Source organism: Emydura macquarii, unplaced genomic scaffold (assembly GCF_026122565.2).
Source record: "Emydura macquarii macquarii isolate MOO-44397 ecotype Brisbane River unplaced genomic scaffold, CSIRO-AGI_Emac_v2 contig_1713, whole genome shotgun sequence".
Taxonomy (NCBI): Eukaryota; Metazoa; Chordata; order Testudines; family Chelidae; genus Emydura; species Emydura macquarii.
Window position 1 is genome coordinate 2,717,069 of NW_027131850.1, and position 26,378 is coordinate 2,743,446.

The 26,378-nt window shown below is 41.6% G+C and overlaps 1 long non-coding RNA gene across 2 annotated transcripts in view; it reads left to right on the top strand.

Moving 5' to 3' along the window:
• The first annotated feature begins 2,369 nt into the window (after window positions 1-2,369).
• Window positions 2,370-26,378, top strand: part of LOC137158556 (uncharacterized) — a 31,476-nt gene continuing 7,467 nt past the window's right edge. The window contains exons 1-2 of one of the 2 annotated variants that reach the window (XR_010921448.1): window positions 2,370-2,439; window positions 3,164-3,284. This is a non-coding gene — a long non-coding RNA (uncharacterized lncRNA). Of the gene's footprint in view, window positions 2,440-2,891; window positions 2,994-3,163; window positions 3,285-26,378 lie in introns of those variants that run through there. The other variant, XR_010921447.1, reaches the window with a different exon arrangement.

The window sequence follows — 26,378 nt, forward strand, 5'->3', positions numbered from 1 at the left end:
CTACTTTTCTATGATATTGATCCCTGTGCTACTTCCATGATGGAAATCAGCATTTCTCCATGTTCCACTATTGGATTTATCTGAGCCTTGCAAATATCAAATACCAATAATTTCTGCCAGGCAAAAAGTTATAGTTCTGTTTGGGAAGGGGTGTTATCTGATCTTAATGAGTGGTATCCATCACACATCTGATAAAAGGAAGCTTTTTTTTTGCATGATGAAGTGATATATAAGAGAGGGAAAGAAGCGGTAACAGCCATGGCAAAATTTAATTCCTTTGATTTTCTCTTTCATGCAATAGAAAACTGAAAATTTCATAGCCACAGTGTGAAGATCAACATGTAACAATAATAGAGTGCTTGCTTCAACTAGGAGTTTGTTTATTTTCCCAATCAGTCATATTTATGTTTTTGAACAGCTCATTAGGCAAGAAATAAGAAGGTGAATCAAGTGTGGTAACTTTCCTTTCTGTTTGGTTGCTTTGAAAGAGCAGAGTGATTTTTAGGCCTAGATTGTATATACGAAAAACATTTTTTCTCTGTGCTCTGCTGATGTTTAAGTGCTCGAGAGGGAACAAGCAAATGCTTCTGCATGTGAAGATTGTATGCTGTTCAGCTTCTGCAGGGCAGATTGTTAGCTTGGGAAATGGTTTTATAGATTTAAAGTACTCCTCTTTGCAAGCATTTCAGAAGCCTTACAAACCTGGGCATACCACGGCTAAAGTGCAGTAGTCAAAAATCTGATTAATATCTGCGGCTTTCAAAATGCTTTAGAAACATTGATTAATCCTCACAAAATCCATATGAGGTATTTTATGTTTTTGCTGATGAGGACCTCAAGACCAAGAGACGTTAAGTGACTTGCGCAAGGTCACACAAGGAGTCAGTGGCAGAACTGGGAATAGACTGTAGGGCTATGTCTACACTTGGAGCAAGGGGTGTGATTCCCTGCTCACATAGATATACTCACGTTAGCTGTCATTGAGCTTGTGCACTAAAACAGTAGTGTAACTGTGTTAGCATGGGCAGCAATGAATAGTGGCACAGGTTAGCTGCTCTGAGTTTACTGCCTGTGCTACTGCAGCTACACTACTAGTTTTAACATGCTAGTTCAATGAGAGCTAGCATGAGTATATCTACTCGAGTTGGGAATCACACTCCTAGCTCCAGTGTAGACATAGCCCTACAGTCACATGATGGACATAAGAGCAAGCCTGTAGTCCTGGCTGCCCAGAGAAATGTGGAACATATGAAAACGAAAATCAGTTATGCTAAAACAAGAGAGATGATAATATATGCCTCAGTGTTTTTTCTTTTGTTTATTACATTTTCCCCTTTGTATTGCTAGGAATCCAAATTAACTTGCTTTCTAATAAAATAATTATTTTTTCTCACTAAGAGAGATTCACTGTTTTAATCTTGTTTCCTGTGTTGCCTTTGTATGGAGCTCTTGTAGCAAGAATTGATTTGTTTAATTGATGAATAGTTTTTTAGATGCTGTTTTTTGTAATCCCAGCTATTTATCTTTTGAATAAATACTCTGTAAGTATGTTAAAGGATTAATAAAAAATAAACTTGGGGGAATAAACAGGTTACATCATGAAGATAAAAAACAACAAAAAATTCTATTTATTCCACTTTTTTGAGGCTGTGTTACTGTTTAAAAACTTAATCTTTAATTAAGTTTATATATTTTATTTATAGCTCCTTTTATTAATTTTCCAGAACATGCTGACACAGCAGTGCTTTTGCTAACAGACTCTCTGGTATTGCTGTAATAAATATTACAGTAAAAAACCCCTCCGGACTATTTCCCCAAATGTTAGCAGTTTCAGAATGTGGTTGTGTTTGGCCACCATGAACTCATGCATTGTATATGTGATTGTAAAATCATAATTGTGACAATATATTGCCTTAATGGGGCAAGAACTGGCACAAAAGAACAAACGCAGAGCTAACAAACAAGGGGAGGAGTTCTTGTGTATTGGCACAGAGCAGAGCTGCAGCCAGCTGTTCACTGACCTTGTATCGTTCCATCATTGAAGCTTAAATTTCCTTAGGCTTATCTGGGCTTGTCTCTGTGTTTGCTTGTTAGGAAGGTATCAAACTTGCAATACATTATTAGTTAACATAAATCTATACCTATATATTCTTCTTCTTCATCAAGAAAGTGGTGGTATTAGTTGTGGGTTATGCAGGTGTAACCCATGTCTGCATGGTGTGGTATGCTTTCTCTTTCTAGTGGCACCTAGCCCAGCTAGAGATTGATGAGTCTGCTACAGCTTAGCTAAGGTGATGAGGCTTTTAGCTCATGTGGTAGAGGCTCATACACAAAGGTCCCAGGTTTAATCCTGCCTGCTGATAACTGGCGTTAGTGTTACATGGGGTTCTGTGTAGAGGCTGCTTTGACAGAGATGGAACCATGTGAGCAGAAGGAGAGGTTAGTCTTTGACTCTGATTAGAGTCAGGTTGTGATGTAGAGTTGTTTTGTGGAAACTGGGTATTGGTGTTGGGCTGAGATTCCTGGAAGAAGGAACAAGTAGATATTAAAGAGCAAGATTTCAGCTTTGTGTGTGTTCTCAATAAGGAGATGTCTTAGAGAAGGTTTGCTACCAGAGATGGAGACAGAATGGTTTTGCAGATAGGAGTGGAACCCCCAAAGGAGGCAACTGCAGACACCTGCAGAGGTAAAGAGCATGGTCTTATTGCAAAATGTCAGTAGGTATCTCCTATACTGGGCAGTCTAGTCAGAAAGGCCAAGAACTTAATAAGACTCTGCGTCTTTCCCACCCTTCATGAAGGACATTTGACTAATGAAGTGAAAGTGTTCTTACCGTGGGCAGCAGCCCCTCAAGGTTCAGATGTGGCAGGCAATTAATGAGGTCCTATCTTGGTATCCCAGTCAAGGGAGAACCGGAGAACAATTAAGCCTTATCTGTAAGGTCGGAGATTTTATTAAGGGCTCTATTATTTTAAAGTGAGCTAGTTCAACAGGTGAGTTTACTAAAACTAGGGGACAGCTCTTTTCCCCCCGTTGAAACAATAACAAAGCTCTAAATGTTTTCACTCTCAAATATGAATCTCTTGCACTTTCCCTTTAAATCCAGGTTAGCATATCTTGGTTCTCTCTAATTCTCTGTTCTTTCCCTTTTTGTCTCATTTAGGTTCTTAAGAGGCATTTGTCAAGCAGACAGCACGAATCCACTTCTCACTGATTAAAAGTATTGTCTTCAGGCTTGCCTCCTTTCTGCATGTAGCTACCAGCTATGAACTCTCACCCGAATGGTAACTTGATTGACAACACTGGGAAAAAATCTATAAAGCTAAATAAAACATTTGAGCAGAAATACACCCCATTCCAGATACCTGAGAGTGGAAAAAATGTGAAACATTCCAAATTTATGAAGGGCCATTAGGGGTATGAAGCAGGTTTGCATACACACACATAATTTAGTGACTCATTATATCCTGAGTTATACTTATAACTCATAGAGAGTGAACTATACTTAACTGTATAAAAGAAGACTATTTTTTTATCAAGGGTTTCCAGTGATAACAGTTACTCCAGGGATTTGTTCATGTCACCAAAACCCAGAAATAAAAATTATAGCTTATAATATGTACACTTTGGGTGTATTTTATTATTTCACACTAATTGGACAGTAAGACATCTAATGGAAATTTACATTACACAAACATTTAATGTAAATTTCAAACTTTGTTCAGTGGCTTACATCCTCTACTGTTTGGCTTGATAATTTGTTTTGATGTTCTGCAAAATATATTTTTGGCATATTACAAAATTAAAGTATCTGGGTAGTCCTGAAGACATTTTTGAAGCAGGAGAAAAAAATAATGGTTTGGGGACTGATACTTTTGCTTTAAAATCAGTGAGAGTTTTGCTCTCATTCGTAGAAGGATTTGGATCTGTGGTTCAAAGAAACAGTCAAAAAACCCATTTCTTGGGCCCAGAGCTTACAAACCCACATGTGCTTAAACGTATATGCATTAGGAGTCCCATTGGAATCCACCCCAAGGTAAGCACGTGTATAAGTGTTGGCAGTTTGAATAAACCTCAGTTATCTTTAAATTCACCAGTATGAATTATTGAACTTTTCTAAACTTTCAGAAAGGTTTGGTTTGAGTATTGAATGTAAATTCAGGTAGATTTTCATTTTATCTCATTCAGTTTTCCCCGTATTTCATAAGTGCATGTTCTTTTTAGCAGTAAGCTGCATATTTTCAACAGGGTATGCTAAGTTTTTTTTTTAGCAATAACTCTACTTTACACTTTTATAGCACCTTTCATCATAGGATCTCAAAATGCTTCATAAATGTTTACTGGTCAAAGCTCACAAGATCATCAGACTCAACGGGTAGTGATCAATGGCTCGATGTCTATTTGGCAGCCGGTATCAAGCAGAGTGTCCCAGAGGTAGGTCCTGGGGCCGGTTTTGTTCAGCAATTTCATTAATGATCTGGAGGATGGAGTGGATTGCACCCTCAGGAAGTTTGCAGATGACACTAAGCTGGGGAGAGTGGTAAATATACTGGGGGGTAGGGATAGCATACAGAGTGACCTAGATAAATTGGGCCAAAAGAAATCTGAGGTTCAACAACGATGATGGTCTGATGAGGTCCTGCTCTTAGGACAGAGGAATCCCATGCACAGATACACACTGGGGACTGACTGCCTACGCAGCAGTTCTGCAGAAAAGGATCTGGGAATTACAGTGAACAAGAAACTGGATATGAGTCATTAGTGTGCCCTTGTTGCCAAGAAGGCTAACGGCATATTGGGCTGCATTAGTAGGATCATTGCCAGCAGATCAAGGGAAGTGATTATTCCCCTCTATTTGGCATTGGTGAAGCGACATTTGGATTATTTTGTTCAGTTTTGGGCCCCCCGCTACAGGAAGGATGTGGACAAATTGGGGGTCTGGAGCACATGACTTATGAGGAGAAGCTGAGAGAAATAGGCTTGTTTAGTCTGCAGAACAGAAGAGTGAGGGGGGATTTTATAGCAGCCTTCAACTACCTGAAGGGGGGCTCTAGGGAGGATGGAGCTAGGCTGTCTCAGTGCTGGCAGATGACAGAACAAGGAGCAATGGTCTTAAGTTGCAATGGGGGAGGTCTAGGTTGGATATTAGGAAAGTTTTTTTCACTAGGAGGATGGTGAAGCACTGGAATGGGTTACCTAGGGAGGGGTGGAATCTCCATCCTTAGAGGTTTTTAAGGCCCAGCTTGACAATTCCCTGGCTGGGATGATTTAGTTTGAGTTGGTCCTGGTTTGAGCAGAGGGTTGGACTAGATGACCTCCTGAGGTGTCTTCCAACCCTAATATTCTATGATTCTGTGTCTTTGATTCACCAAACCACCCCTAATTATCAAAAGGTCCTTTACTTTCTCATTGACTTAATGGAATTTAGCTTAAAGTTAAACATGTGCCTTCAATACTTTGCTAACTCAAAACTTATCAGAGCAGGGGAGTTGAGAATGGAACACTGAGTAGATGTAATTTTATTTAAGAAAAAGTGGCCCACAGAATGTATGTGCAGGCAATCCACGTTAATGAAAGCATATGCAAAATGGTTATTTTAATACCCATTTACCCATGCAATGCTAGTAACAGAATGCAGATCTGTGGTCTTGACCCACCTAAAAATGTGTCCCTACAGTCTGAAGTAAATTTTTTATAGTTATATGCTTTATGTAAAGAATATGTTTGGTTTTCTACTTTCCAAGAATTGGATGGTTGAGAGCTGAAAGCCTAATTGGGAGTCCTGTATAGTGCATATATTTTATTATGATCACACAAATGTTTCATTATATTATGAGAGAGTCTATAGAGAAAATGATCTATGCATGTACAAACCTGATTTACATTCCTAATGGACCCTGCTACAAACTGACCTAACCCTAGTTGAACTGCATATCATTACATAGAGTATAAATGTTAGTTACTACAGTATGACCCTGTTGTGACCTTATACAATTTCTCTGCTGGAAAAGAGAAATGAAAACAACAGAAAACCAGAAAAGAAAAACATGTATTGGGCTACCTCCCCACCCCCAGAGAAGACTTTGATTTACCCTAGACTTATGACAATATCATTAGAGTACTTGACCACTGTTAAAATTAACAGATGGCTATTGTTCCAAAAGGGAATATTTCAAGCAAATAATTCCACTTAAAAATATTTAAAAAGCACATTTTGCAGTTTATGCTATTGGAGTTTATGGTGGCATGTTTGATTAATGAGGTGTTTTATTGGTGATGCAAATAATGTGTAATGTCTTAAGACCCATATGTTGTAGATTAGTGAGGTATTAAACTTACCTTGGCACGAAGTGGAGAATCTAAAGTATCCCTCTGGTAAACTATATCATTCTGGGGTGGGGAATATGTTGGCATTGCTTGTATTTATGCTTTTGATAAATTACATGTCATGTTTACTTAGTTTTAGTACCCTCTCAAAATTTGTTCTTTTTCATGCTTTTGCTACTCTCTATTTATAATTTTCTTTCTGCTTTTACATATTGTATTTGCAATGGTCATCAGCTCTCATATGAAAACTGGCCATGACAGCAGATTGAAATATGCTTGACAGTTATGAACAAAGATATTATGGAGCAGGAAAAAAATGTCTGATTTTCATAAGAAAGTCAATACTGAGCTTATTTGAAACAGTGCAAATTGTATGTGCACAGTAAGAGCTGTGGAAAGCATTTCCAGCACAGCTCAAAACCACACAAAATTCACCATGTTTCGGATTTCATGGGAAACTTGAAACACTGGCCAGTGTTTGCTAAAGGAGTCAGTGAGGTTTCAGGAATCTTTTGGCAAACTTCAGCCAATAATTGAACTAACATGGCCTGGTTTATGATTTTAGGTGGAAACCATGTGAAATTCAGTGATCAAAATCAAGTGAACCTCTATGGTTTGGGCTAAATTTTACTTTGAGGTTTACTTGAAGTTGAGAATTTGAGTGAAACTCAGAAGGTGAGCTGGAGCCTTGCACAAATCTCAATAAAATGAATTTGACAAGTTTCATTTGACTCCATCCAGGCATTCATTCAAAAACTAATTATTTTCATAAGTATTTGTACACTTGTTGGAGGGCCAAAGGTGGCCATTTCTCCTTGTGAGAACAATTCCAAACTGTAACTACCCCTCAATGGAAAGCCATTGCTTTCTTTCCAAATTTAATCTCTTGCCACCAGCAGAGTGAACCCAATCCTTCTCCCTTTGTTTTTTCATTGATTTCAGTTGGTCTTCGTTACCTGGGAAACCACCACTCTCAACTTGACTAGTACCACCCACGATAGCTATGTTCCACTAGAACTGTCAACCACAAGGGTAAAACTCATACACATGGGTTTTAGTGTTTTCTTGGCAGTTTACCCAGGGCTGTGAAGTTTAAACCCAGACACACATCAGAATGCCTGGGCATCTCACTTCCTTTAGGACAAAATGCAAAACACTTTGCACAGAACAAACAGAAAATACACTGTCGTAGAGAGAGCCTTGAAGTATGTCTCTCCCCCGGCAGCTCCCCTCCATTCCGACAGAAAAAAATCTGCATTTTGGTGAGCGCTTCTGGCCCTTTGCTGGATTTTTAACAAGAAGGACTGTAGGGAAAGGTGTCACCTCATGATTCACTAGTTTGTGTCCTTCATGGCATGGAGCCATTGTAGTGGGGAATCGTCTGTAACCAGGCGTGAGGCAAATCCGCAGCTGGAGCAGGTCTTCTTATTCAGCTACAATGACTCACTCCTCCACAGAGCCTACAGTGACTCATCTCTCAGGCATGCTGCAGCACCCTATCCCTGGGGAAGGCCTGGGTCAGATGACCCTCTTGGCACAGGTATTAGACTCTCACCAACAGAGCCACAAGTCAGTCTGCGCAACAGCAACTGTCAGCTAGGAACCCTCCGGTGGCCTTACTGTGTTACATTCTCCTAAGGCCCAGCCTGCCTGTTCCTGCCCCAGCCTTGCCTGAGCATTGTTCCAGCCCACTTTAGTCCTGCCTGTGCCCTATTCTGGCCTGCTCCAGCCCTGCATCTGCTTCCTGACCCCTCGACTTTTGGACTGACTCCAACCTGGCTTCAACTTTAGCCTCCTCCCTGACTCTGGCTACGATCCTCATTTGGCTTGTCTACAGACTCTGGTTCTGATCCTCAGCTCATCCCTGGACCCTGGTTTCAGTGTGTCTTCAGCCCAGTCCCAACTCTACATCCATCTTTGACCATTGGTAACTGTTGGGTACTTGACCACTGCTCCAGCCACGAGGCCTAACTGCCTAGAACCCAGAGCCTGACAACAGGGTGAATTTATTGCCAGGAAGGTAATATCTGAATGTGTTCAAAGCACACTTCACAACTAAGGCCTCTTCTTCAATCACAGAGTGGGCCTTTTCTCTTAGGAACAATTTTCGACTGAGGAAGAGGATCGGATGTTTCTTGCCCTTGACCATCTGAGACAAAACGGTCCTCAAACCCATATTAGAGGCATCAATCTGTAGGAAAAATTCCTTGGAGAAATCAGGGCTGTATAAGACGGATCTCTGCACAGATGAGCCTTGAGGACTGTGAGGGTGGGCGACCAGACCCTAGGCCTCACTGAACACTGACAAATGAATGGCTGGAAACAAGTCTGGCTCAGCTGTGTGTTAGTAGTGTTAAAATAGGTATTAGATGTATAAAAATCTGTTAATGTTTACACTTAATGAAAGGCTTGTAAATTGCTACATTTATCATTATTATTAATCTCACTTATTACGTCTATATCCCATGTTAAAAGGTTATATTGAGTGTTTGCATTGTAAACCTCTATAACTGTGCAACTCACCAAACAGGAAAGAAACATTTCCTAATTTAAAATGCTGGTTTCCTACAGAAGGTATTAGGTCCAGCCCACCAAGAAGGCCTATTGAAACCAAATGAGCCATTGTGAAACATCAAAGACTTTAATTGCCTCCCCCTACCCACATCCATGAAGAGGAGACATGCATGTGGACTCATCCCATCATCTTGAACTCTGGGGAAAGGGAATAAAAATTCCTGACAACAAGTAATTGGATCTTTATGCTGCTCAGACTCTGAGGGGCAAAGATCTCTAAGCATAAGCAAGGGATTCCCAGATGCTTAGCCTTGGTTAGTCCTAAAGGACATATAGAGATTGCTTATGATAGAAGCTTCTACCATCTTTTGGAACTTCAGACAGTAACTCACTTGTGTGTGTCTGTTTACTTGCTTTAACCTTGTAAATAACTCTCATTTCTTTTTCTTCGTTAATAAATTTTTAGATAGTTTATTAGAGGATGGACTGCAAGTGTTGTCTTTGGTGTGAGATATAAGGTGCAACTGACCTGGAATAAGTGACATGTCCTTTGGGACTGGGAGTAACCTGAATATTGTTGTTTTTGTTGTAAGGGACCATCTACTACAAAGGCAAGCTTGCCTGGATGGTAAGATAGATCGGAATACACAAGGGGACTGTCTGTGTCTCTATGTTAAGGATTTTGTAGTTCACACTTGGTACTTGGTTGGTGAAATCTAAGTATAGAACTCACCACCAGTTGAGTTTGTGCCCTGCTTCTTAATAGTCTGCCTTGAGGTTGGTACTCACCCTCTTGAGCCATTCCAGACAGCTTGACAAGGGTCTGAAAGATTTCACAAGCTTCCATCCAATGGATTTTTTTAGGCTACTGTCTTTGAGCAGATTGGTGACGGGATTCATAATTGATGAGACTTCCAGAATAAACTGGTGGTAGTATCCCCCAGTCCTAGAAACCTGTGTACCAACTTTTTTGAAGTTGGAGTGGGGCAGTTCCTTAAGGCTTAGACCTTGTCCATCAAAGGTCGTACCTGGCTCTTACCCCAAGGTATACCCCAAGTAGGTTGTCTTGTCTTTGCCTGTGTGGCATTTGGTGGGGTTTGCAGTTACCCCATTCTCTTTGAGGGACCAGAGTACAGCAGCTACCTGCTCCAGGTGGTCCTTCTGGCTCTGGCTATAGATCACAATATCGTTGAAGCAGGAAGCAGCATAACTACAATGGGGCAAAAGGACTTGGTCCATTAGCCACTGAAATGTTGCTGGAGCCACATATAAGCCAAATGGCATGGTCTGGAATTCATAGAGGCAAAAGAGGCTGGCAAAGACCGTTGTTTCTTGAGATTCTGGTGTAAAAGGAATTTATCAGTATCCTTTTGTAAGATCCCAAGAGATCCAGAAGCTCATCAATATTTAGAGTGGATATGAGTCAGATTTTCATAGGACATTGACTTTTCTAAAGTTGATTGAAAATCAGGTGGTCACATCAGCATAGGGACCAACACAAATGGACTCAGCCACTTGCTCTAGGGAGTGTACAGGGGCTATTAGGGAGGGGTAGTATCTCTGTCAGATGAACATGTCATGCTCCTTAGGAAATAGGTCATCTGCTTTGGTCCCCACCTATACCCAGTTCTCACCTGTGGCTCCAAGTAGATGTTTGCATGCAACAGAGACTACACTCCAGTAAACTGCTTTGATGAGCAGGCTAAACCAGGTAAGGGTAGCTGATGGGTCTTTTACTCTCAACAAGATAGGAAAATTGCCTTTTTCTAGCATGCAAAGACTATGCTGGTGGACTGGGCAGAGGAAATAAATTTGTTATTCAACGGCCAGGAAGGAGTTTCAGTAGTGTGCTGTGGGCACAGAGAGCATGACAAGGCACTGAAGATGTCCTGATCACCCACTGCAGCTATGGAAGTCCCCAGCTGTAAGAATTCTTTGTGCCATTGGAATCTGGCTTCTGTGGCAGAGAGAGTCTGACTGCTTCATGCAGTGGCTTTCTTACTTAAAAGATTCCCACACAGGATTTTTTCTCACAAATCTCATCCCATAAATATTATTTTACAATTAATCCACAACATGCGGTGATGGGGGCATGCTGAAGCAATAGGTGGAGATGACCACTGGCAGTCATAGACACAATCTTGCTCATAGATGGCATTGGGATTAGTGGCCATTCTCCATCCCTGGGGCAACAGAGAAGTTCAACAGCACCCTAGGTGACTGAGCAGCCTGTGATGTTCCCCTCTGCAATCTGGACTGGTGTATAGCTGTGTCACCCCAACCCCTCGCTCCTGGAGCCCGTCTTGCACTTGCTCCACTGTGTGAACCCCCACTCCTAGGTCAGCTTCCTGCAAGCAAGCAGTTCTTAATTTAGTGAGTGAGTGCTTCTCGTCAGCCACTCATGGTATTATGCAATAGAATGACCCCAGCAAACGCCCCTAGTCCCAGATGCAACCCTAGGAACTTCTGTCTTGCAATGTTCAGTGCTGTCCACCGAACAATGCAAACTCATGATTATTTTGTCAGTTTATCAAAGAAATTGATATGCACCAGCTCTGTCAATTTAAATGAAGTCTCTAACACATGCTAAACCACATGCACTGCTTTAGATCAAACAAACAAACAAACAAATTTATTAAGTATAGAAATATTTTAAGTGATTATAATCAGAGGGAATATAAATCAGATTTGATCTGGATGAAATAAAAGCAAATCACATTCAAAACTAAGCTTAACCCTTTCAGTAACCTTATAAAGTCAGATAATGCTCACCACAGACTAGCTGACTTCCTTCAGCCAGGCGCTGCCGCTGTGGACAGTCCTTCAGTTGCTTGATGTTGTTTTGTAGATGGAAGTGGAAGAGAATGTCAGACTGCAAAATATCTCTTCTTTTAACATGTTCCTTTGTCACCCTCTGGGCAAGTGACAGACAATGTCTAGCATGGCTTCCTCCACTTGAGTTCGTGAACATCCCCATCAATGCTTGGCTAGTCCATTGTTCCTGGAAGAACTGGTTTGTTTAATGCATGCCTTAGAGAGGTGTGAACTACGTCTCTGCTTTTGGAGGGTTGTTCTTAGATCTGCCTCAAGCCATGAGACACATATTGGTAATATTACATAGTAGAGTTTCATAACCATACATATGACATTGCAACAAAAATACTACTATAACAATAATATTCAGTATGTCATAAGCATTCCAAAAATACTTTACATGACATATTTTGCATTAAACAATACACAATTACACTATTATGGGTGAACATGAATGATACACAATCACACTATAAGGGTGTACATGAGAGTTCATTATGTCACACAGCCAATTTTAGGATAGCACTACTCACCCTTTTAAAATCAGGGGTCTAGAAAAGGTGCCCTTAACATTATCTTCCTGATAATATCTGGCCAGACTATCACGACTAGCACATCATTCTACAGCAGTTGAAAAACAACAAAGAAAAGACTCATTTTAGGAGCATGAAACGTCTGCACCCTTATGGATGGAGGTGATACACGAAGGCCTGAGAGAGGAACAGCTCTTTTATCTAGAGAATTCACCCGCTACAATATTGATATTGCAGCACTGAGTGAGATTAGACTGGCTAGAGAAAGCTCCATCAGTGAACTAGGAGGTGACAAACTACACTTTCTTCTTGAAAGGAAAAGCAGAAGATAAAGATAGGATCCATGGAGTTAGATTTGCAATCAGAACATCTTTCTTGAAACAACTTCCTGATCTCCCTTTTGGCCTGAACGAACTGCTCATGAAACTTTGATTCCCCCTAAGCCCTTCACTGTCGCTGTCATCAGTGCTTATGTGCCTACACAGACCATCACAGAGGCAAGCAAGGAGAAGTTCTACTCTGATCTGGATTCCATCCTCAGATCCATCCTCAGATCCATCCCTGCATATGACAAGCTGGGAGGCTTCAATGCTAGAGTTGGCAAAGACAACAGTGACTGGACTGGTGTGATAGGACAACATGGAGTGGGAAAGTTGAACAGCAATAGACTTCTCCTCTTGGGTAAATGAGCAGAACATAGTCTGCTCATCACTAACACCATCTTCAGACAAAATGGTAAATATAAAATGAGATGAATAAACCCACAATCCAAACAATGGCACTTGATCGACCACGTTATCATCTGCGAATGAGACACATGTGATATCAGAATGACCAGAGCCAAGTGTTGTGCTGAATTCTGGACAGACCACAGATTGGTAAGAGCAGTGCTCAACCTTCTATGGTCCCCAAGCTCAACAGAACAGCCTTCAACATACCAAAGCTCAAGCACTTTGACTATCAGGTGTAGTTTCATCAGTCACTTCATGACAAGCTTTTTTTCATGTTCACCTTTCAGTGATAAACCAACAGAAAAATGGAACCAGCTCAAAGATGTGATTATTGAAACAGCTAAATCGGTGCTAGGGCCAAAGAAAAGGGCACACCAGGATTGGTTTGATGAGAGCAAAGAGGATATTTCCAAACTCCTAAGTGATGAGCATAAAGCTTTTGTTGAATGGCAGAATTATCTCACTTCCATCTAAAAAAAAAAAAAAGGTTAAAATACCTAAGGAGCAAGGCTCAGTTTGAACTGTGTGGTGGGAGAGAAAAGCTGTAGAATTTCAGCATTACACAGATCCAAACAATGCAGAGCTGTTCTTTGACTCTCTCAAAGGAGTACACAGGCCGTCTAAATCTGGCAGAGCTCCTCTGAAGTCGGCAGATGGCACAACCCTCATCAAAGACAAGGAAGGACTCATACAGCGATGGGCTTAATACTGTAATAGTCTTCTCAATAGACCATCCACAGCTGATCAATGTGTCCTTGGTCAATTACCCAAGAAACCCATCAAAGAGGATCTTGACCTCCCACCATCAGTTGAAGAGCTCATGAAAGCCATCAAACAATAGAATTCTGGCAAAGCGTCTGGAAAGGATGGAATTCCAGCAAATCTGTATGAAGCAGCAGGCCCAAAGGCTAACGAGATTATTCATGACATCTTGAGTAGCATTTGGGAGAAAGAAGAAAGGCCACAAGACTTCAAAGATGCTATTATTGAATCACTGTTCAAAAACAAAGGCAGTAGAGTTGGCTACTGAAACTACAGATGCATTTCTCTCCTCTGTACAGCAGGGAAAATAATAGCTCGTATTCTATTGAACAGACTCATTTCTCATATATCTGAGGAAAATGTACCAGAAGTGCAGTGTGGCTTCAGACCAGGTCACAATGTTACAGACATGATTTTTGTCATAAGGCAGGTCCAGGAAAAATGTTTATAGTGGAACATGGACCTGTATGCAGTTTTCATTGACTTGACCAAAGCCTTTGATACAGTCAACAGAGAGGGTCTATGGACTATTCTCCACAAACTGGGCTGCCCAAGAAGGTTCAGACAAATTATCCATCTGTATCATGACCACATGACAGTGCCAATGCTCTCCAATAGTGTTTCTTGTGATGCATCTGAAATCTTGAATGGAGTGAAGCAATGGAGTTGCTCCAGTGGTGTTCAACTTGTTATTTGCCTGTGTCCTAAGCCATGCCACAAGGGATTTAAATCAGGGGATATACATTTGCTACCAACTCAATGGCTCTCTTTTTGATTTTCAAAGATTTAACACTAAGACCAAGATGCTGGAGAGACTTTTTGTCAAGGCACTTTTTGCAGATGACTGTGACCTGATGGTCTATAGATATAATGACCTTCAGGTCATAGTTGATAGATTTTTCTGAAGCTCTTTGGCCTTACCATCAGTCTTGGCAAGACAGAGGTCTTGTTCCAACCAGAACCTCATTTAATGCCCCAGGCCAGTCATTTCCATCCAAGGCACACAACTGAAAAATGTGAATCAGTTCAAGTCTTTGGGAAGTATTGACTCTAGTGACGGTTCCCTTGATAAGGAAATTGCCTCCAGAATCAGTAATGCCAGCCAGGCCCTTGGACAGCTCCAAACAAACGTCATTAACCAACACAACATTTGTCTCTCCACCAAATTGAAGATCTATAGTGCAGTGGTTCTAACATCTTTCCTGTATGGTTCTGAGATACGGATTCTTTATAGACGGCACATTAAACAGCTTGAGCAATTTCACATGTGCTTCCTCCACTCAATAAAGAGCATTTGCTGGCAGGACAGAGTGACCATTTTTGAGGTCCTTGAGTGAGCCTTTTCCTTGCCCAGATGCCCAGCAAATTAAATGGCCTGGGCCAAATGCAAGATTTCTCTGTTGTTTGGTCAGTGCACCAGGAGTTTGCTTGGACTTCCTCCCATGTTTGGTGGTCTGTCTCTAGGTGGTAGAATTGCTTACCCTGAATTTCAAAATAGAGGAATACCTCAGTTTGCTGGGTATCTCTCCATTAACAATGGCTACTTGTGCATAGGCATGGCTCAAAGTCTCATCACCTTTTTGCTCCTCATTAACATTGACAAATTTAGTCAGGATCTCTGATTCAGGTAAGGAGAGCTCATCAACTCTGGATGGTGCTGTGGTAACTAAAGATGCATCTAGCTGCTTGGAACTCCCCCTTTTCAGCTTGGCAATGTCTCCTACACCAGTGAGCCCTACTTGTTCCTGAGAAGTCAACTGTGGGGCCTCAGTGTTCGGGGAGCGAGCCTGAGAATTCCCTCAGGAGGTCCCCCAAATATTCCCAGTCTCAGCTGACAATGACTGGGTAGTCAAGAGACCTAGACAGACCGACCATTAAGGGACTTGTATGTTCCCCCATGGCTGCTGAATTTGGATATAAGTTTATGGATTTATGTCCCCAAGCGCACATTGTAAGTAGATGGTATTTCAGTGTGGTCCTGAATTTGGGATTGCAGATTCCATCACAAGGGGTTGGCCAGACTCTAAGTCCATGAGGCCATTGCTTCTATCCCATTTACTTTGACCATGATGGTCAGTTTTGCTGGTCCTGGTCATTGTGCTCAAGCCTAAGCAGTCTAGACTTCCCCATAACTGCATTCTATAAATGGGCAGACCTGGAACCAGTGCCCGGGACAGCCACATGAAAAAAAAATGTTCTTGGCTTGGTTGCTGATGCCAGAGTCTCCCTCCAGCATCCTGGGTAGATGTTTCTTTTGTAGGAGCATTGCCAGCAGATGGAGGGAAGTGATTATTCCCCTCTATTCAGCACTGGTGAGACCACATTTGGAGTATTATGTCCAGTTTTGGCCCTCCCCACTACAGAGAAGATGTGGACAAATTGGAGAGAGACCAGAGGAGGGCAACAAAAATGATTAGGGTGCTGGAGCACATGACTTATGAGGAGAGGCTGAGGTAACTAGACTCGTTTAGTTTGCAGAAGAGAAGAATGAGGGGGGATTTGATAGCAACCTTCAACTACCTGAAGAGGGGTTCCAAGGAGGATGGAGCTAGGCTGTTCTCAGTGGTAGTAGATGACAGAACTAGGAACAATGGTCTCAAGTTGCAGTGGGGGAGGTCTAGGATATCTTGGATACTAGGAAAAACTTTTTTACTCGGAGGGTAGTGAAGCACTGGAATGGGTTACCTAGGGAGGTGTTGGAATCTCCATCCTTAGAGGTTTTTTAAGATGTGGCTTGACAAAGCCCTGACTGAGATAATTTAATTGGGGTTGGTCTTGCTTTGAGCAGGGAGTTGGATTAGATGACCTCCTGAGGTCTCTTCCAACCCTAGACTTCTATAAGTCTATGATTCTTTGTGGGGTCTTCCTGATCTGACACCAGGACCTCTCCCTTTTGAGTCCAGGGTGAGTTGGAGGATTCTGGAGCCAAGACCTTTCCAGGCTGCTCAAATTCCTTGGTTCAGGTTGTCCATTACGCCCATGGCTTCTTGGACCTCCCAAATCCTGGGCAGGGCTCCTTGGGATGTCAACCCAGCCAGATGTCTCATTCACCTGAGCTGATCCTTTGGCCCCTGGGAGGGTTTGTCTTTGGATGATTTTGCAGCAGCCTTAGCCCCATATAGTTTTCCATTACCTGGATGCTACCAGCCATTGTTTTGGGCTTGTAGCCTAAGACCCAGTCTCTTCCCCCTGTGGTGGGGTAGCTGTGTAAATTGTTTGAGCAGAATTATTTCTGCTACTTGAACCTTTGTCTTTGTTTTGGGCCTGAGCCATCATCAACTCCGGTTTTAAAGCTTCTGGGCCACCATGAGGGGCTGGATGCCAAGAAGACATCACTCCTCCTGAAATTGTTGGTGGAATGTTTTCTCCAAGATATCCAACAAGTCCAATATGGCCATTTTGTTTCCCGTATAATCACATGTGGTCAGTGGGTATAATACGGAATAAACCGCTTGTGCCATTCCGCTCAAGTATGGGTCCAATAAGACTTCTCATTGCTCAGATGGTCCTTGTGCTGCCACTGAATCCATTCAAATATTTTGAGAAAAGCTTCTGGATCTCCTTCTCTTCAGGGCTGGTCTCTCAAGCATTCTGTGCTCCCACCAATTGCCCCTCAGGATCTGGTTGTCCCTTCTAGGAGAGCTGATCTGACTGGCAAGCGAGCTCCATCTCAGGTCTGCAACACGCCTTCTCTCCCATCCTTCCTGGACATCCCAAGCTGGGCTAGGTCTCCTCCTTTTAGCTCTCCTCTTCACATCTGACATTGACTACAGGTGCAGTGGGGTGGGCTCAACTGGGTTCACAGGCTTTCCCGAACCTTTCCATTGCCAGTGGAGAGCCTGTCAGCCTCTTTAACCCCCTCATTGCCAATGTACCACATCACACACCCCAAAAGGGACATTCTCAGCAATGGCAGGCAGTGGCATTGCACTGTGCCCTCCATCAAATTTCCATTGAGAGGGCATGGCTTTAATTGCTACTGAGTTGCTACAGGAGTTCCATTTCCCTTCATTCTGGCTGTTTTGGCAAAGCTCTCATTTGATGGAGTAACATTCAGATGGATCTTGCCCCTGGACATCTTTTTCTCTTTCAGAGGTACTGGTGCCACCACCCAGCACACACTCATCTGGAAGTGAATGTCTAGGCCCTGATCCTGTAAATACTTATGCATGTGCTTAATTTTATTACAATGAGTAGCCTCACTGAAGCCAATGGGACTGCTCACATTAGTAAAATTAAATACATGCATAAGTGTTTGCAGGATCAGGGCCCAAATTGCCAAGAGAGGATTTTAACCCTAGACTGGGAATAAGCAGTAGAAGAAGGTGGCCCCTTAAACAATGATCCTGTTTCCATTCAAATGTGCTTAGAAACGAGAAAAGAGAAGTACCAGAGATGTACTTTATGGAAAGCAAAGCTTTCTCTAAGGAACGACTTTCATCGTTTTCCTGGAGGAGCCGGCAGCTCTTTAACAACAGGATTGGTTTTCCCATCTTGGTTGCATTGTGACAGCTTAGAAAAACCCTATAACTAACGTAGCCTCCATACATTATGGGGTGATCATGTCCAAAGAATAGACATTGACAGATTTGAAATAATTATGTAAATTTATCTGGGATCCTATTTAAATGCACATTTTTCAGACTTACAATAAAAAACCCAACAAACCCTCAGTGATTGCTGAGGAAGCGATACCTACGAGTCTGCATTAAACTAAACACAATATGCCATAAAAAGCTCATTACACATCCAAGCTGTCTTTGTATCAGCATTAAGCGCGCTGCCACAGACATTCTGTAAATTATATACTTATAAATTACTCATTTATAACAGCTGCAGAATGACGGTGACAGTGTGAATTATATTTTTTCCCTTGCCTTGGCTTTGCCAGCAGCCTGCTTTCGTTGATGCAGTTTTTGCTTATCTGAGCACCTGATGACCCTGAACTTGCTGCTGGTGGGAGGAAAAATAATGTCATAAAGATGAGACATAGGGAAGCAATCCTATTACCCCTTTTTCATGATTAACTCTAGAATGGTCAGATGTGCCTGAAATTGGAAATCTTACAACAGCGGATGATAGCAGCTTTGCAACTTTCTCTGCTCTGCATTGCTGCAGTGTAGTGTTGGGTAGTTTTGAATAGTCTGACAATTTAAGTCCCAGCATCCCTGTTACAGGAGTTGTGAAGGTCTGCTATGTTGCTTGCTGTTAGTGCTTTTAAGTGTATAAGGAAATCTAACCTAGATCTGGTGCTTAGGAACCTTTGAGATGAGAGCATCCTGACCATGAGAGCAACAAAACACAGAAGGATATAGTTTGAATTTAACTAGGCATGGTGGGACATATTCTAATCCAGTATAAGGGTACAAGGGACTGTTGTCCCAGACTTCAGAGAGCCTATGACTCAGTAGTTCTGTTAATATAATTTATTTGTATAGTGCTGTAAATAGACATGGGGCCTCATCCTGTGCCGTCAAAGTCTCTGGGAGCTTTGCCATTGACTTCAGTGGGTACAGGATCAGACCCATGCTACTACACTATGCATAAAATGGGGTGCAACGTAAATGTCGCTTGTAGTCTAAAGACATGAGAGGATATGATACAAAACACAAATACAACACAATGCTTTATAAAACAGGCATATATTCAGAAGATTAGTGAAAAAGGACAAGGGAGTTTAATTAGGAGGATTCAAGAATTCACAGTTTTTAAGGCCAGAAGTGACTACTATGATCCTTGGGTTTGAGCTCCTGTATATCATAGGTTATAAGTTTTCACCCACGAATTCCTGCATAAAGATCATAACTTCTGGCTGAGCTACCACATATTTTTGAGAAAGACATCCAACCTTAATTTAAAAGCTTCAAGTGATGGAGAGCACTGCATCCTTTAGTAATTTTATTCCAGTGGTTAATTAGTCTCACTGTTAAAAAAATTGTGCCTATATTTTTCTAGCTTGATTGTTCTTGCAGCCGTTGGATTGTGTTCTTAGCCTTTTGTATGCTTGATTAAGGGGCCCTTGACTATCAGAAATCCTTTCCCCCCGAGCCACCTCTTTACCCTCTTTTGGATAAATTAAAATAGATCGAGTTTCTTAAATCTCTTACTCTAAGGCAGAGTTTCCAGATCTCAAAATATTCTTGCAGCTCTTTTCTGAAATCTTTCCAAGATTGGTACAAATGCAAGTGGTGGCCTGAGAGAAAACGTGAAGCAGCACATAGGCCCAGGAGATAAAGTAAACTGGGGAGAGATGCGTAGGGAGAAGGAAAATGAACACAGAGAGGTAGTAGATCGGGATAGAAATGGAGAAGAGTCATGAGAATGAGGAACCTGCATTTGAGGTAGAGCACTAATATCTTTACAGAACACGTTCATTCTGGTTGGACAGCTGATACTGGGCAAATATTGCAACATTTTTTTCAGTGAATATTTGGTTGAATTTTTAAAACTAATATGCTGCAACTCTGTTCAAACACTCTCTGAATTCATTTTCCATTAATATTCCAGGTTTAATGGCAGGAATCTTCTTAGAGGCATCTAGTTAAAAAGTTTATTATGTCATAGTCTCAGAGTGCAAATGTCAAATTCACATTTGCAAGAATTTGCTCTGGAAACCTGATTCTAAAAGTTACAGCTATTCAAACAAGAAACAGAAATTTACCATGTGACCTATGCATCCAATGAAAACCACTCACATTTTGAGTTTCAAACAACTGCTTGAAAATGACCAATGGACCAAACCAATAATAGCAAAAAATTAGCAAATAATATCAACTGGCAAGTCATTTGGAAAAAATTACATTCTGTTCATGCACAGAAAGAGGCAAAAATCACTGAATATTTTATTGATTACAAATTATTCATTCAGCACTAATATCCACCTTTAATGAACTGAGACTTTGAGACATGTCCCAGCCATTTGTGTAAAACCTGAAATGGGTAACATGGGGTTATATTTACCTGAGTTATTCCAACTTCATGTTTAGGCACCTGGAAGGAATATTCTCTGGATTTTACAAGAACCACCTAAGAATTGGGTTCTTGAGGTGAGAGAGAGTCTGAATTCAGCTCCAAGACTGCCCTCATCAGACCTTTACAGTTTGACGGCTGCACTGTAAAATCCAGCTGTTTTACTTTTATTACACAATTTATATTGGACATTTGCTTTAATGGACTTTCACACCTCCCAACACCTTTTTATGTCTATATTGTGAATGTCTCTATTTTTGCTTTAAATGTGTCCAGCTGCACAGCCTCTAGTTATTGTCAAAAACTCTTTCTTCATTGCCTCATTCAGCCATGCTTTCTCGCAAACATTTGCTCCCCATTTGCAATCTAACTTTGATTTATACCTTTCTTCCCTGTCTGTAGTCACTCATTTTGTAGCACAATTTAATCACTACTTTCCTACTGAGTAATAGTGCCTCAAAATTCAAATATGGTTGGGGTTTTTTTTAGGGTGTCCTGTCTGCCAAGAACAGATTCCCGCAGCTCCTGAGGAAGAGGTTCGAGGGTAGCTGGTGAGGTAGTGGGGTGAAAGAATGGCTTAGAAACAGCCACTGGGGGCATCCATATCCTACGTCCATGGAACCAGTAGATCCACCATGGAAGATGCTGATGATGTTGTGGAATGTTCATCCTCTGCTGGCCAATTCATAAAGAAACAGTAATGATGGTCTTGTTCTTTGACCCCTCTTGTGAAACTTTAACACATGGACCAAAAAGGAAAAAAGATAGAGTTAAAAAAATACACTCATTTGTCTCTGTTTCACATTACATAGAAAATAATTTGCAGTTCTAATGCATCTTTCATCTGAGAATCAAAGGGTTTAATAAAATTAATTAATTAATTATGCCCTTGTAAGGTAACCTTTTTCAAACTGGTAAACATAGGCATTGGAAAGTAAAATGACATACCCAGTGTCACACACTGTTCCACTAAGAGAGTGAGGAATAGAACCTAGGAGTCCTGGCTCTCATTACCTGCTGTAAATACTTGACAACACTTTTAACAACATCTGACTTTCAATCCATAACCTAAAATTTAACTTAGGGAAAAATATTCCAATGGTACTTCAAATGATTAATGTGAGGCAGAAATGGATTGCTAAATCTTTATGGTAAGAAATTTAAGATTTCTATTTTTCTTGTCTTGTTCCCAGGATTAGGATTAATATTTTAGCTGTGTGGATAACTTTGTTGCTTTTTATGAAAAGAATGATTCATTTCAAGATGGGTTTGGTGAATGCACATGAGAAGATACTGATAAAGAAGAACTGAAGGAGTAGAGTGACTGATTTGCTGTGACTGGGCTAAAGAAAGTAGCTTTTCTCAAAGAACACAATCCTGGGAATTTTCCCAAAGTATGTGGTGGTAAACTTGATTTAGGTGAGTTGTGGTTTTTTTTTGGTAAAGCCCAGTGTTAGTCCAGATTGTCACCTGGTGTCATCAGTGCAGTTTTGTGGGCTTCGGTAGACCTTTACTGATTTACACCAGCTGAGGATCTGGCCAGTTGTGTTTACAGAGAGGATTTTTGAAAACCAAGGTTGTTCATTTAGGAACTTGTTTTTCTGGGGGACTGGATGACTCAAGGAACTGGTAATGGGAAACAGAGTCCTTTCCTCTTTCATTACCTAAGCAAATGCAGCCAGAGTTTTTAGTGATTGAAAGTTAGTACCATCTGCTGACTGTTTGGTGGTCTGTGTGCTATGAGTTGCGTGATCTCAGGCTATTTCTTAATGGGCAAGTGTCCACACCATGGAATCACCAGCACAATTGGCATGCTTGTGATAGCCTCAGCAGAGATGCCAAAGACTTGAGGGGCCATGGGAAATAGAGAGGAGACAAATTTGATCTCTCTTGGGTTTACCTCAACCAGCTACACTGAAATAACACCACAATTTGCCTTGTCTACATTAGGAATGTACAATGTGTTAGCGATCTCCTTGTAAAATCACACCTTTCTTTCCTAGTGTAGACATGGTCTAAGAGGTGCTTGTTTCACCACTGAGCTCCACATAGCTCCACAGCCAGGGCTCCACCTAATTCCTCCCCATCATGGCCCCCTTTTCGGCAAGATGGTCCCTGGAAGGAGCACCTGGGGAGTAGCCACTGCACGACTATGTAAGCTGACCACAATCTAGCTCCAGATGTATTGTCAATATTAGAGCCACCACCCTACCTTCCTTTTTGCACCCCATGCAAAACATAAGATTGGCGTAGGGCAACTCATCAGTGAATGGTTTAGCTAGAAAAGCACCAGCCACATCAGAATCTGCTGAGCTGGAACACAAGCATAACTGGGTTGAGATTGGCGTTTATTACATGATCCAAACTTAGTGGTGTCATACCACTGCAGTGTCAGCGAGCTCTTCCCCAGAGAGGATGGCAGAGGAAGTTCTGAGCATTGTAGTCAGGACTTGTCTGGGTCTGACAGCCCATAACATTAGGAGTTGAGCACGAAGCAGCAAATTTGCTTGCCTTACTCACCCATTTGGAAAAGCAATACCACCAATTTCTGTTAGGTCTGCATCAAGTAGATAATATTTTTCTTAAGGGGATCTAGCATTAGTTTACATCCCTCATACTCTTGTGACAACTCCTTTAATCTAATTCCCTATTGATAGCTGTCTAAGTGTTTGGATGCTCCAGATTCCATTGACCAATATTTTTTGGGTACCCTTAACTTTTCATGCACATAAGCAATTCATAAATATGTTAGGAGAGTTCTCCAGATTCTGTTCCTTTCCCTATATAAAGGCCCATGAAAAATGCTTCTCTGAATGAAACCTTAGTGGCAAAGTGGTTCAAAAAGCACCACCTTGCATGCCATATGCCTTGGAAATAAATCACTCCCCTCCCCCCCCCATTTAAAGGCAATGTAACATCACCACAAAGGAAACTTTATCTTTTTAGCAACATAAATCATTCACTTCCCTCCACAACCCAGGCCCCTCCCATCTGGGAAGCCTTTCACATTTACCATGTGTGTTATAATCTCCACTGTATTTCTGTCTGCCACATTGATTTATCCTTTGCTAACAAATCAGCCCGTATGGCAAAGCTGCTGCTTTCCAATTCAGCCTTTGATGGAACATGTAGCTGTGCTGTAAATCATACTGGGATTCAAGCAGAGAGGAGGCAGGAGTAAAGATGAGAAGGGCCTTTTTTATTTATATGTGTATGGTTCTAAAATATCCAGAGGCTCTCCCCCATTTCTCCCCCCCACACACACACTGCAGGTGAGGTTTTGGCTTTTTTGTTTATAATAGGGATAGTCAGGTAGTGAATTTTCTCTTTGTTGCTGCCTCTCTCCTCCTAGTCCAACTAGTGGAAAGAAACTGATGTATAGAATGTGAACATGTGGGTCAGTGGTGCACAAATATGCAAAGGACGTGTGACACAGGAGTTTCATCCTGCATTTTCTCCAGGTGCAAACAACCCACCTGGATTGGTGAGGAAATATGGTCTTGTAGTTAAAGCACAAGCCAGGAGATCTAGTTCCCAACTTTCCCTCAGACTTTCTGTTTGAGTTTGCACAAGCCATTTAACCTTTTTGTTTCAGTTTCCACATCTGTAAAATAGAGGTGATAATACTCCCCTCTCTCATAGCAGTGTTCTGAGGTCCATTGACTAACGTCTGTAAAGTGAATTGAGATCTGTGGCTATAAGTGCAAAGTGTTACCTACTATTTGCCAGCTAGCCAGAAGTGGCCAGGAATTTGCCAAAGGTGGCAAAAACCTGGGGCGAGGGGAGTGACTGATAGTTGTGGCATAAAATGATTTGCCCTCACAAAGTGTCTGTGTTTACAATTAATGATGGGAAAACTCTATAAAGCTTGGTGGTCCATTTGGGCTAAGTATCCAGGTTACCTGGACCTCTTTCAAAAAGAAACAGGGCTGGGCATTTCACCAAAGCAGCCTTTCTTGTTAGCTAGGCTGTGGGCAGCATGCAGTGCATACATATGTATAATCTAGTCCTTTAAAACAAATTCTTTGTGGATCCCACAAGCTCCTCCTGCCAGTTGCTGGTGCACTGTAAGGCCTCAGCATGCACCATTTGGTGCCATCATAGCTGCCAGAAAACTGCAGTAGCTCGTGTCTGGTTTGTATGGATTCAGATAAGTTGTGTAGTTTTCAAATCTGAATCATGATAGTTTTTTTCAAAGCTTCCATTTTATTATTTTCAAAAAGAATGAAATGAAACTAAGCTGCACACTTTGAAAGCTGGTTTGAAGAGAGTCCTGAACTGGTGGTACACAGGAGCGGCACAGAGATTAGTTAAAATGTGCCACTAAATTCATTCAGTGAAAAAAGGCCCCATCTGGGCCCATTCCTCTCCTCAGAAACCTGTGGACCCAGAACTGCACAGGGGCTACCCTCTTCGCTGAGGGAACTTTGATCCATGCAGTGCCTCTCCTCCCCCACCCCTGCCATGTAGTTTTGGTGACATAAACTACAAGGAGGAGCCAGTCAGAGACTTCAACTGGGAGCAGTTGCAGAAGCAGAAGTACTCAGACTGAGGCTTGGGGGTTACAAGTGGCTCTTTAATGTGTCTCCTGCTGCTCTTTGTAGCACATGATATTAAAACACTGTGTGATTTAATTATTAACCAATTAGGATGTTTTTACTATGTTGTTAACCAGTTGTAGAATACCTGATCAGTCATTTTACCATGAGAATAATATCTATGTATATAAAGAGAGAGAGAGAGAGAGAGTGTGAGTGTGTGTGCGCGAAAATGAAACATTTGGGTTGATCACTAATTTGGTTCCTGAACCACTGATATCTGAGTATCCCTGAGCTAGAGCAAGGACCCACAGACACTGATGATATCCAAATTTTCTATAATGTTGACTGGACCTCCTCTGCCCTGTGCAGACTGGCTTGTTTGCTCCAACCCTTCCTGCCTCCTCCCTCAGTCTCTTCACTTCAGCCTCACTGCAGACCTGCCCCTCTTAGCTTCCTTTTCCCCCTATCCTGTTCCCCTCCCCCTTCCTTTTTCTTTCCATTTAGCTTATTCCCTCCAGCTCCCCCCGCACCCAAAAAATTGTGGAATTAACATGACGTTTCCCACCATCACATTGTTTACTCTGCTTGTGTGTTACATCCCATCCCCTAGCCTGTGTCTGTCCTGTCTATGTAGATTATAAACTCTTCCAGGCAGAGACCGTTTACTACTTTGTGTTTGTATAATGTCTAGAGCAATGGGGGCTCTGGTCTTGGTTAGTCCTTAGGCACTGTAGTAAACATGATTGATAATAACGGCAGAATTTTCCAATAATTTTGATGGGTTCTTCTTGGATAGTATGGTTCTGTTCAGCAGAGGGGCTGGAGTATGTGGCCCTTAGCCTTTCTCTTTCCCCATTAATGCTTACCTTCCTTTGTAAAGTGCTTAGCACTTCAGTGGTATTTTACATCCACAAATCTCAAAGGAATAGTATTCCCAGCTAATAAAAGAACATGACTTTTCTTTCCCTTTGAAATTCTTCCCATGCTTTTGTACCTGAAAGCTCCGTACAGTAACAAGAAAAAAATACACAAGAGCTTGAGGCCAAGTAGTCTAAATATTCCAAACAATCATGAGGTCTTTATATCTGCCTGCAAGCTCATCATCTCTATATGCTGTTGCATTAATAAAGCCCCAGAATACCAGTTGGCACTGACAGATAGAGCCGTACATTGCATATTATATAAAC